Source organism: Arvicanthis niloticus, chromosome 8 (genome assembly GCF_011762505.2).
Source record: "Arvicanthis niloticus isolate mArvNil1 chromosome 8, mArvNil1.pat.X, whole genome shotgun sequence".
Classification (NCBI taxonomy): domain Eukaryota; kingdom Metazoa; phylum Chordata; class Mammalia; order Rodentia; family Muridae; genus Arvicanthis; species Arvicanthis niloticus.
The window spans coordinates 32,077,102-32,088,454 of NC_047665.1; positions in this window are offsets into that span (position 1 = coordinate 32,077,102).

Genomic DNA, 11,353 nt, shown 5'->3' on the forward strand with positions numbered 1-11,353 from the left:
AACAGACCACCAGCAGCTAAAGTGATTTCACAGTTGTGTCTGGAACAGGCTCTGCTCCCAGCATTCTCTTCTTGTCCTTTGCGTCTCTGTATTTTTTTTAAGAGTTCATTTGTTATTTTTCTGACTTCCCAGCAACTGAATTTACATAGATACTATTTTGCAAACATGCCCGCGGGTGAGGGGAGGTAGAATTCTTTCTGGGGTTCTCATCCATTCCCCTATCTCCTAGTCTCCATGATGGTAGCAGGGCCGGAGGCTGGAGTAGAGATGGAAATACGTACACAGGCATATGGTTTGTAAGAGCCAGTGTGTGACTTCCCCCATGGCAGCAGTGGTGTCCTCTGCACGCTCCAAGGACAGGGGCAGTGTCCTCGCACACTGTTTACTGGGGAGTGGCGAGTCCTCATCCTCATGTCTCTTCTTGTCTGTTTTCATGGCTATGTTTCGAGTTGAGCATAAGATGACACACACATCTTCACATTGAAATGTGTGCCCTGCAGGCAGTTAGAATATATAAAATGAAATGATGTTATTTAAATTTAGCAAATAACTATGGGGTATGAGCAGTTTTAATAAGCCTGGTGATAGAGGCACATGAGGGACCTGATAAATAAGTGTAAGAAAGTAGTCCAGCTTAAACATCTGTTGCATAAGCCCGTTGAGTGAGTGTTCACACACAACAGAGGATCTTGGACATATAGAAAGCCTTGGGCAAAAAGGACATAACTGATTGTTAGGAAGACAATCATCTCCACGATGGAAAAAAATTCTGAATAAATCAAACCATGTAGATGCCGTTTCATTGGCTTATCAGTACTGAGATCTGCTTTTTTAATAAGCACTGGATTGTCAGTTGATGGTGTGACCAGTGTCTCCATCCTAGTGCGGGTTGAAATTTCTCTAAGAACAGACCCTGACAGACTCGTTGGGAATGACAAATTCCTGTCTGAAGGAAGGCACGGTTGACATTGAATAAGTAGCTAATGAGATAAACATCTAAATTGTTTCCTGTGAGAAACTAGATATGGGCTTTGCTTTCCCAGGGGAGATAGTGAAAAGAAATGAAGAAAAAAAGGGGGCGTAGACAGACAGAGGAGGGAGTGGATGTGTGAGAAGCGTCTAAAATTTAGCCTTGGATGATGTATAGAAGAGAGATACCCGAGGGACCAGAGGGCTTTTTAAATCAAGGGTGTCACCCTAATGATACGTGATATCAATGTGCTGGCTGGAACTTTTCCATGTCTGTGTGACATGTAATGAAGCATCTCAAAGCATGTCTGGAATAGTAAAGTGATTGGTAAATTGGAGTGGAGAAAGGGAGAGTATATAATTAGAAGTTCAAGAGACCACAGCAATGTGAAACTCTTTAGGATTCTGCAGAAATTTCTGGAGGTTTCAGACTCTCCCCGGGAATCTGATCTGATTCCATCTAAGGTTTTGATGGCCTCAGAAGTGCCCACTGACACCAGAAAGTCCTCATTAGTCTATGCAGCACACCATTGGCTGAGTCCAGATCGTAATCCTCTGTCACCAACACTCATTAAATTGGCACCATGCTCTTGGGATTTTATTTTGAAGAGATCTTGCTCTACAGCCCTCGATGGCCTGGAATGTACTATATACATCAAGCTGGGCCTGAGCTTGCTTCCTGAGTGCTAGAATTACAAGCGTTTGCCACCACACCCAGTCCTTGCTCTTGTTCTTCATAGAAGAACATTCTAAAAGAACCACATTCGAATCAAACAATAAAAATGGCAATGTTTCTTTAAACTTGTGCACTGGGCCAGCAAAAAGAATGAATCGATCTCCTGTGGTCTGATATGGATACCCTGACCTCATATGGAAGGAGAGTGCTGATTCCTGCAAACTGTCCTCTGACCTCTGCATGTGCAGCCTAGATGTGGGTGTGCAGGCACATGCACGCACACACACACACACACACACACACACACACACACACACACACACACTAGTGTACAAAATCAAAATAAAAACATCCATTATATGACACCCATTATTCCATGTGAATAGTTGCCTTAGGAATTCAATGTCAAGGAAATCGCCCCATTTAGGGGCGTGGTCTACTCTTCCATTGAGGAAAGGAGCCAGGGATCTAGTGATGTCAAAAAGCTCAGAGCCCAGTATTTTTCTCAGGTAATACCATCAGTGTTTTTGCTGTGTTTGTGTGGCTCTCTCTGATTTATTATTATTAATTATTATCCTGCTTTAATGTGCTCTTCAGTGGGAGCTACTCAATCTCTCTATGAAAATATTTAGAATAAAATACACTTTGCTTTTGTTCAATAAAATTATTCATCAGAATTGCTTCAAATGCTGATGCCAGTGAGTCCCTCAGAGCCACCAGCTCATGTTGACATCATTTCTCCACTTAGTGTCTTCTCTGAGGATTAGCTGCTTGGTGGGAAACACATCTTCTCTTATCTCCATGGAAGCAAGAGTTTAACTGTTAGACCTGAGGGGGAGAACATTTTCACAACTTACTGTCTAAAGTAAGCTGTATGTAGAAGTACACAGGGGACTGGCCAGATGACTGCTTCCCCCTAAATCAGGATTTCAGAGAGCAGCCCATCACTGGCTTCTGTGGTCCCTTTTATGTGGAAGGGTAGGGATAGCAAAAAAAAAAAAAAAAAAAAAAAAAAAAAAAAAAAAAAAAACAGCTGTTAGCACCTGGAGAGAAGAGTGGGGGACTCAGGACTCCAGGCTGCTGTGGGATAGATAAATGCAAGAATACATCATATAGAAGGGGAGCCGTCAAAGGTTTCTGGGGAGACACATTTTCATAAGGCAAAAAGACAATCATACAATCACGGGTTCTGAAGTTTTAGCAAGGCAAAGGGTTACGTCATGGGGTCACAAGTTCAGCATAGGTTAAAAAAAGGTTTGCAGGATGCATTAGGCTTAGGAAACAGGGACTTGTTCTTGTAAGGAATGGACACTTAGTAACAATGTATTAGCAATGTGGTCTCTTAACAGCAACAAGGCTGCCGTCTCGGTTTCACAGGACAGTTTTAAGTTTACATCATGCCACCCACTGCACCTGCTTTTGTTTCTTAAATGCCTCGATAACTTTAAAACACCTAGGTACAATCTTAGCAGACTTGCTTACTTAACTGCTGCTCTTCTTGTACAATTTTTCCACAAAATTGTTTTTTTTGTAGCTGAAGTTTACATGCAATGCAGTTGGAGACACTGCCTGGGAGAACAGGAAAAAATAGAGCAAAGAAACACATTATAACTTGAAAAAAATCAGGACAACCACACATTGAAGTGGAAACTTCTACTTTCTTTGGAAAGTTAGTACTGTCAAATGATGTTTTGCTGGGACACCGGAAAGGATGTTTTCCTGAAGCAGACACAAGTGAAAGGATGTTTTGATATAGCAAACATGTGAAGGACCTGGGATGAAGGGGTATAAATATGACCCCACAGACAGTGGGAGACAAGTTTGCTCTGCTTTGCTCTTTTTCCCTAATGACACACATGTATTGGTTTGCCTTACATAGCATTGTTGAGCTCCACTAGTGGTGACACCAGGGGGAAATTCATCCAAGAACTGCTCATGAGGTTCCAGCCTTGGGGTTCATTCAAGATTGACCTGCAGCTGCTGGTTCGTGTGTGCTGTCTGCCTGCCTAGAGGACCGGTCTATAGCTGCTGGGTCATATTTTGTGTTTGCTATGGGACTGAACTGCTGAGAAAGAAGATCGAGCTCACCCCCAAAGAACTATTGCTGAACAGGTCCACTTCCCCCATATCCTAATAACTTTTCTCTTCCACTACCTCTGCTGGGTGGTGGCCTACAGGAGAGGTTGAACCCTTATTAAAAGTAGGTTACAAAAAAGTTTTTGTCTTCAACACATCATTTACCACAGCTGGGCTTACTACCCATCATCCACTTACTACCTGAGTGCTTGTTTGCAGAACTAATCCATGGAACTTAATTGAGCTTTCTTCCTTATTCTTCTGCCACAGGTTGTCAACTTGCTCATTCCCTTGTCTTGAGAATGAATTGCTTCATTTTTAAATGTTTTTATGAGTAATTGTTCCCTTTCTGCCTGTGATAGTTCCAGAAGCAAAATGCAAGGTCAAGAATAAGTCTGTCATGTTGCCAATCTCTTCTTGTCCCTATGCCCTAAACAGCATTCTTTTGAGGCGGTTTTCACTGATGCTACTAGAACCAACCTCAGGATTCACATCTGTGATCTTTTAATTCCTAGGTTTCCTATGTACAACAGAAGTAAATCAACCATGTGGGCTTTTCTCACTCTGAGTTAACTCCTCACCTAAATCCATTGCCAAATCTGAACTCTATGCCTTAACAGGGATTCCTTCCCAGAATATAATATAGTCTCTCCTCAGTATTTCCCAAACAGCATCATGCTATTAGGTTGTAAAAAGGTATAATTTTGCCATAAGAACTGATTTGAGAGTTTCCTCTCCTACCTCATTTATTTTCTAAATTCTTAGCTACAGAAAAGACCAGAGCATTTCATTACTGAGGCAGCTGACAGTTGTAGCCCGCTTGTTTGCTTGATGCAATACAAGCTCAGGCCAAATCAAATTAAAATAAACATAAGATTCAGCACCTTCCTGCCTAGTCAGCCAGTCTTTCCCATTAGTGAGTCCACTTTTCAAGGACAAATTCTAAATGTGGCCTAAGATTGAAAACAAAATATTATATTGATTTTGAATAAGTAGGCATGGACAACTATTTTAGAAAGTAGCTACATGATTCAGAATCTGTGATGACCCTGTAAGGATGTGGCATGGGAGAAAGGCAGCTTTAGAGCTTATTGTTCCATTGCCAACATCAGCACCATTTCTAGCATCAGCACCAATGCCAGCATCAGCACCACCACCAGCATCAGCATCACCACTAGCATCAGCATCATCACCGGCATCAGCATCAGCATCATCACCAGCATCAGCATCAGCACCAGCATCAGCACCACCACCAGCATCAGCACCACCACCAGCATCAACACTGACAAGGGATGCTGTCACACTGATTATGTAGACCTCTAAGCTTCTTTGTGTCTCATTGTATAATAAGGGAATGCTGTGAAAACTGGATAATGCTGTGCACATGATCTGATCTGATGCCATCTTATACCATACTTCAGTAAGAACTTCATGATGATTACATGGAGACTTAGGTTTTCATGTATAATTTTCTCCATGATGGTTACATGGAGACTTAGGTTTTCATGTATAAGTTTCTCCATCCTGAGCTGGCTGGAGAAAACAAACAAACAAAAACCCACAGAAAACAAACAAAAACAGATATCTGAAGGGTGGTATTATCTTCTGGAAATTTTCAAATGATATCCTAAATATTTTGTCAGGCCTTTTATTATGTTGCTAATATTCTTATTTTTTCTGTAAAAGTTCCTGGAAAATCTCACATTCCCCTTGATAGGAAAAGCTCTTTGTGTTCATTTAGGTTTTAAGTAATGGGGAGGAAAAACATTTCGCCTTTGTAGCTTCTTCTGGTAAAATCCTGCAATTTGCTCTGGTTGGGCCCACTGAGATATAGCAGAGCTCTAGCAAGTCTATACTCTGCAGGAGATCCAATGGAAAGCACGGGACACTTCTGGATGAAGATGGAGCCTTTAGGAGTTCAAGATATAGCTATCAAGGTGATATCAGTAGAAGGGTCTTTCCCTTCTTCCCCCTCCATCATCCACTTACTACCTGAGTGCTTGTTTGCAGACCTGATTATGCATCTTCAGGATAGCACACTGCTTTGAGAGCAGTGAGCACAGCTTAGAACTGTCCCTGTAGCCTCCATTCAGAAGAAGGCCATTGTAAGAAAGGGTCCACACTGGGGCTTCTGGGGTCACATATACAGCACATCTGCCCAGGTGTCTCTCTCCTCTCTGATGAGCCCTTGCAGAGTTTCTTGCTTCATGCTAACACCAGCCTGACTTTATATATGCTGCTTTGGAAGTTTGAAGCCTATTGGTTTATTTCTGGAAAACCATCATTTGGTAACTGTATGTACCCATATGACGTAAGGGAACTTTATTGTGCTTGGAAAAGTATTTCTGTGAGCTCTAACCCAATTCACAAGCAGGTTCAGTCAGAACCTCTATTTTCTCATCCTGTTTAGTTTCTTGAAAGGAACTTTATAGACATGGAAAGAATTGAGAACTAGACCCAGGGGCATATATGAGTCACTGCCATTGAGATTCTTGAAACTAAGTAACGCTTAATAAAAAAAATGACTTTGCTTTAAGTAGTCTCGAAATTCACATAATTTATCCTTTAAAGGTGCATCTCACTTTAGTACATAAATAATTTCTTATTAGGCTGATAAAAGTAAGTCTTAGGGTTTTTCAACTTATAGGAATGCATCTATCCAAAGCTTTCTTATATGTGAGTGAAATAACTAAATATTGCTAAAGCTGCATAAACTCATTCCAAGTTACTAATTCTGGATCTTTCCAACCACGGAAATTCACTTCTTAGCCTCTCCACATGATTTCCCAAGCAGGATGAGTTGGTTTGATGAAGACATTTTCTACCCGGAGGAATATTGTGTTTGCTCTTTCTATGAGATCAAGAGGACTGATAGGCTACTGGGTCGAGTGGAGCTGGCTATGTATTTGGACTGTCAGATGGTGCGGACACTTGTTTCCTTCCTTATGACTCCATGCTTCAAATTAGATTTATTATAGTCAATATTTTGCCGCTGTGCCACCTCAGGGGATATAGATCTCAGCTACAATAACTGAAAATAACTGGCATTGTCAGACTCTCGGCTCCATTTGGTAACAGGTCCTTCTATAGCTCTTCCCCTTTAGGACACTCACGCATGAATATCAAGGTGCTTGTCCTCTCACAAGGTGGCATAGGAAAGAGGCCAGTCTGCATCACCTTCCTTAATTTGGACTTAAACAAAGGGTTTGCAGAGCTTTGACGAGAGAACTCTTATTGAATGGCCAATGGATGATGTGCTAGACAATAAAAAATAATTCTTATCAATCACAACCCCACTTTTAGATCACAGGTCTTTGAATCCTAGTCCTTTGGATGTTAGACTGTTGAGATAATGCAGTGGATAAAGATGTTTGCCAGCAAGCCTAAGGATCTAAGTTCAAAACCCAGGACGTACATAATGGAAGGAAATAACTTAATTCTTGAAAGTTATTCTCTGACCTCCACTCCATGCACTGTGGCAAACACATGCATGGATATCCACAGATATTCACACAATAAATGAAAAAAAATGTAATATAGTTTAAAACCATGAATGTTGCTTTTATCATTTGCCATTCATAAAGACACAGGTGGGTGTCAGAGCTAGGTAGAATCAAGGAGTCAGGTGTGACCTTAGCTCGCTTGTCATCTCTGTTAATATCACTCTCATGCATGGGAGACATTGCAGCTCGTAGGTTCCAAAGTTGCATCTCACAAATGCAGACACTTCTACATTTTTCTAATGTACAATCTATTCCATTTGGCAATTTGTAAATTACCATGAGAGATAAGAACTAATCTACAAGGAAGTCGCACAAGCACAAAGCAAATGAGTCTTAAATGATCTAATTTCCAGAGCTCTTCAGTTCTTACAAATTTGTAGATCTGAGTAGTAAATGTTTTACTTTGAAAATAAAATATTCACAACTAGTCATAGATACTCATCTGGGTTTTTTTTTTTTTTTTTTTTTTTGAAGACTCAGACTTCTGCAAGAAGCTGATGAAGAGCCAGGTTTGAGCTGGTGCTCATCTTTAACATATACTCTTGACGCTGTCACCTTTAATCTGAGTATTTATTAGGAAAGAAGCAAAGAATACAATATGCCATTGTGTGGAAACCTTGATTTGACTGCCTTGCTTGAGGATAAACTTCTGCAGGATCCATAATATACCATAATTAACATTATATACGTATATTATATATAGTAGATATAATAGAGAGAGATAGAAAAGAGAGATAAAGATAGATATAGAGATAGAGATATTAACTTCAATTACTATATTCACGTCACTAGGAACTATCTAGAAAGCTTGCCATGTTTACTCTATAAGCACGGATGTTTCACTACATACTGCTTCCTTGGATACACATGCAAGTTGCAGAAGGATGAGCCCCTTATCGCACCTTTGTCCTCCTCTCTCTCCACACCTGTTTTGATTGTCCTTATAAAACTACCAATGGACCATGTTAAACCTACACCCATTTTTGAGGCCTAGGGATAGAGTTGGGTAGAAAACTGGCTCATTCTGAAGCCTTCCTGTCCTTAGATGGCATGAAAAAATGTTTGTTTGAGGAGGAAGTGGACAGTACAAAAGTCTATTGCACAAATAGAAAAAAAGTGGATGCAATACACTGTTTTTTGCCATCATAAAAGAAATAGGAGCCCTATACCTACTAACCAAACATCCTACCACTGAACCAGACCTCTAACCAGCAAACGCATATTGGACCTGAAAAAGTAAAACTAAAAATTTGAAAACCCGATCCTGATCATTGCTTGGAATATCCTACCCTTATCATTTCCTTATTCATTTACACTTATGTTTCTAATCTCCTTTGCGTGTGGCTCCTTCATTAAAGGGATGGTTTTCTGTTATGCAACCTGTAATATTATAGCTTATATCTCTTCCTGATATTCTGGCTTCTTTTTCCTCCTGTTGATCTAGACCTAAGTCCAGCATAGCCCTGAGGCCCCAGACATCTATGTGTGGTTCTCCTATGAGGTCTAAATCATAGTCTGAGGCAGTGACTGGCTGTCTCTGACCTTCTATCCCCTTCTTTGACTTTCTTTTTATTTACTTTGTCTTCTGCCTCAAGGATCTTCTCCTTCACACACATCTGGAATTCTTTAGACACATTTCTTCTACTTCTCTTTTCACCTGCTTGATCCTGCTTTCTCTCCTCTTGAGCCTCAGGTCGGTGTGTTTTATTCAGGGAAACGCAGAAGTGCATAAAGTTATGAAACTGAAAATACATTTGCGAAAACTCTGAGCTCTTTTACACCTTGTCAATCAAACTACCTCTAACCAGACTACCTTACAAACTATAGAAAGGCCTGTTATGCACTAGAAGCTGGGAGTTACACAACTCTTGAGTCCTAACACAGGCTAGGTACACATATGTAATTTACTGAATTGATCAATAAGTGAATTATTAACCAAAAAGATGGATTTGTTCATGGAGAAATAAGACTTGGGATCTGTAGCTCCTGCATTTCCTGGAGCACCTGGAACCTTTATGGGACATCTTTGGGTTTTGCATACTTAGAAAATATTCCAATAAATAAATAAATTAATTAATTAAATAAAAAAATAAAAAAATAGTTTTGGCCGGGCGGTGGTGGCGCACACCTTTAATCCCAGCACTTGGGAGGCAGAGGCAGGCGGATTTCTGAGTTCGAGGCCAGCCTGGTCTACAAAGTGAGTTCCAGGACAGCCAGGACTACACAGAGAAACCCTGTCTTGAAAAAAAAAAACAAAAGAAAAAACCAAAAAAAAAGAAAGAAAAGAAAATATTCCAAAGACAAGTAATGTACTTATTTTAAATAGGTTCATGAAAGATAAATAAAAAACACCACAGTCAAGGCAACTTATTAAAAAAAAAAAAAGGCTTATTTGAGGGCTTGAAGTTCTAAAGCATGAGTCCATAAGAAACTAGGTGAGAATCATGGGAGCAGACAGGAAGGCATGGTTTTAGAGCAGCAGCTGAGAACTCACATCTCCGTCTATAAATAGAAAGCGCAGATGGTGACTTGAAATGGCTTGTCTTCTGAAACCTCAAAGCCCAGTCCCAGTGGCATAGTGCTTCAGCAAGGCCACACCTCTAATCTCCCTTTACCCCCAGATAGCTACCAACTGGGAACCAATTATTTCAATGCCTGGGATCTATGAGAAACACCTCATTCCAAGTACCACACAATTCTTTTAGGAAAAAAAAAAAGTTGAAGTGGCCAGCATTGTATCAATGAAATTGAAAATAAAACAAGAAAAAAATGAATATGAAGCACATGTAACCACATTTACTTCCAAGACTATGACTTAAGATGATTTGTTGGTGAAGGTTCTGTTCCACCAATGTCTCTAATTGACCTCTTTGCCTATAGCATCTATTGGCTGTCTTGCATATTACTCAACCCCTTGCCCATAGCATCTATCAGTTGTTCTACCTACTACCCCATCCTTCACACAGTTTATTGCTACAGAATAGGGGCACCTCAGCATCCCTAAGACTAGTGAACGCTTCCAGATAAATAAGGTGTTGTTGCCCCATGGCAACATTCTGGCCTGGTTTGTTCCCTGGTTTGCTCAAGCATATGGCACCCAAGTTCTTACAGTAAGTACGCTTCTCTCTACTGAGCTGGTCATGAGCTATAGCTAAACATGGCTGATAGCATATAAATTGTTTTATGCTTTCTTAAAAACATGGTCACACATATTGGGAATATGAAAAATGTTTACAACCATATTCTCAGTTCTACTACTTCTCGGAGTGTGAGGAGTTTATCAGATTTATGTACTTGAATGATTAGCACAGTATGACTTCTAGTGCCAAAAGTATTTTTAGAAAAATGGTAAATGTTCCAATTTGGTGATTCACCAATTATATCAGGTGTGTTTGTATTTTGTAACAGTATTGAAATGTTTGAGAAAATACATTTAATGGTATACTAACTACTATGCAATGACACTGAGGGACAAACTTACATGAAGAATTGTATATACATTGTGACTCCAACACAAAATGTACATATGAATGTTTGTACAGTGAGTATGGAAACTTGGTTCCCTGTTGGTGGCTGGGCAGATCTGGGGGCAATTAGCAGGTATAACACGCTTGGTGAAGCAACTATCTCTGTCACTGGGGTGGACTTGGAGGTTTCTGAAGACTTCAGACATTTCAAGTCACTCTCTGTTTCTTATTTATGGCCTAACATACTGAAATGAATGTTTTTTTTTTAACTGAAGAACTAAATATGAGTATTGTTTTGTGTTTTCTATAGCTTCTAAATTTTCTGCAATGACCATGTATATAACTAGATGCATCCAATTATTTTAAAACTTATGAGTAAAAAATGTATTAATTTGATGTTATGGGCAATGAAAATGTTTTTGGTGTTATATGGATAACTGCGAAAATTCAAAATGGTGTATCGTCCTCACATTGTGGAGTACAAACTGGTTCCTTCTTGATCTTTTCAACAGTAGTATATAAACCCTATATTTAACCATATCAAACCATCAACCAGATGAAACTTGAAGTAAAAATACATTTTTGTAACATTGTATTTTTACTTTTATCCATGTCATTGTAAAAATAAGTAGGCTTCTATTTTAAATAATGAAGATTAGATA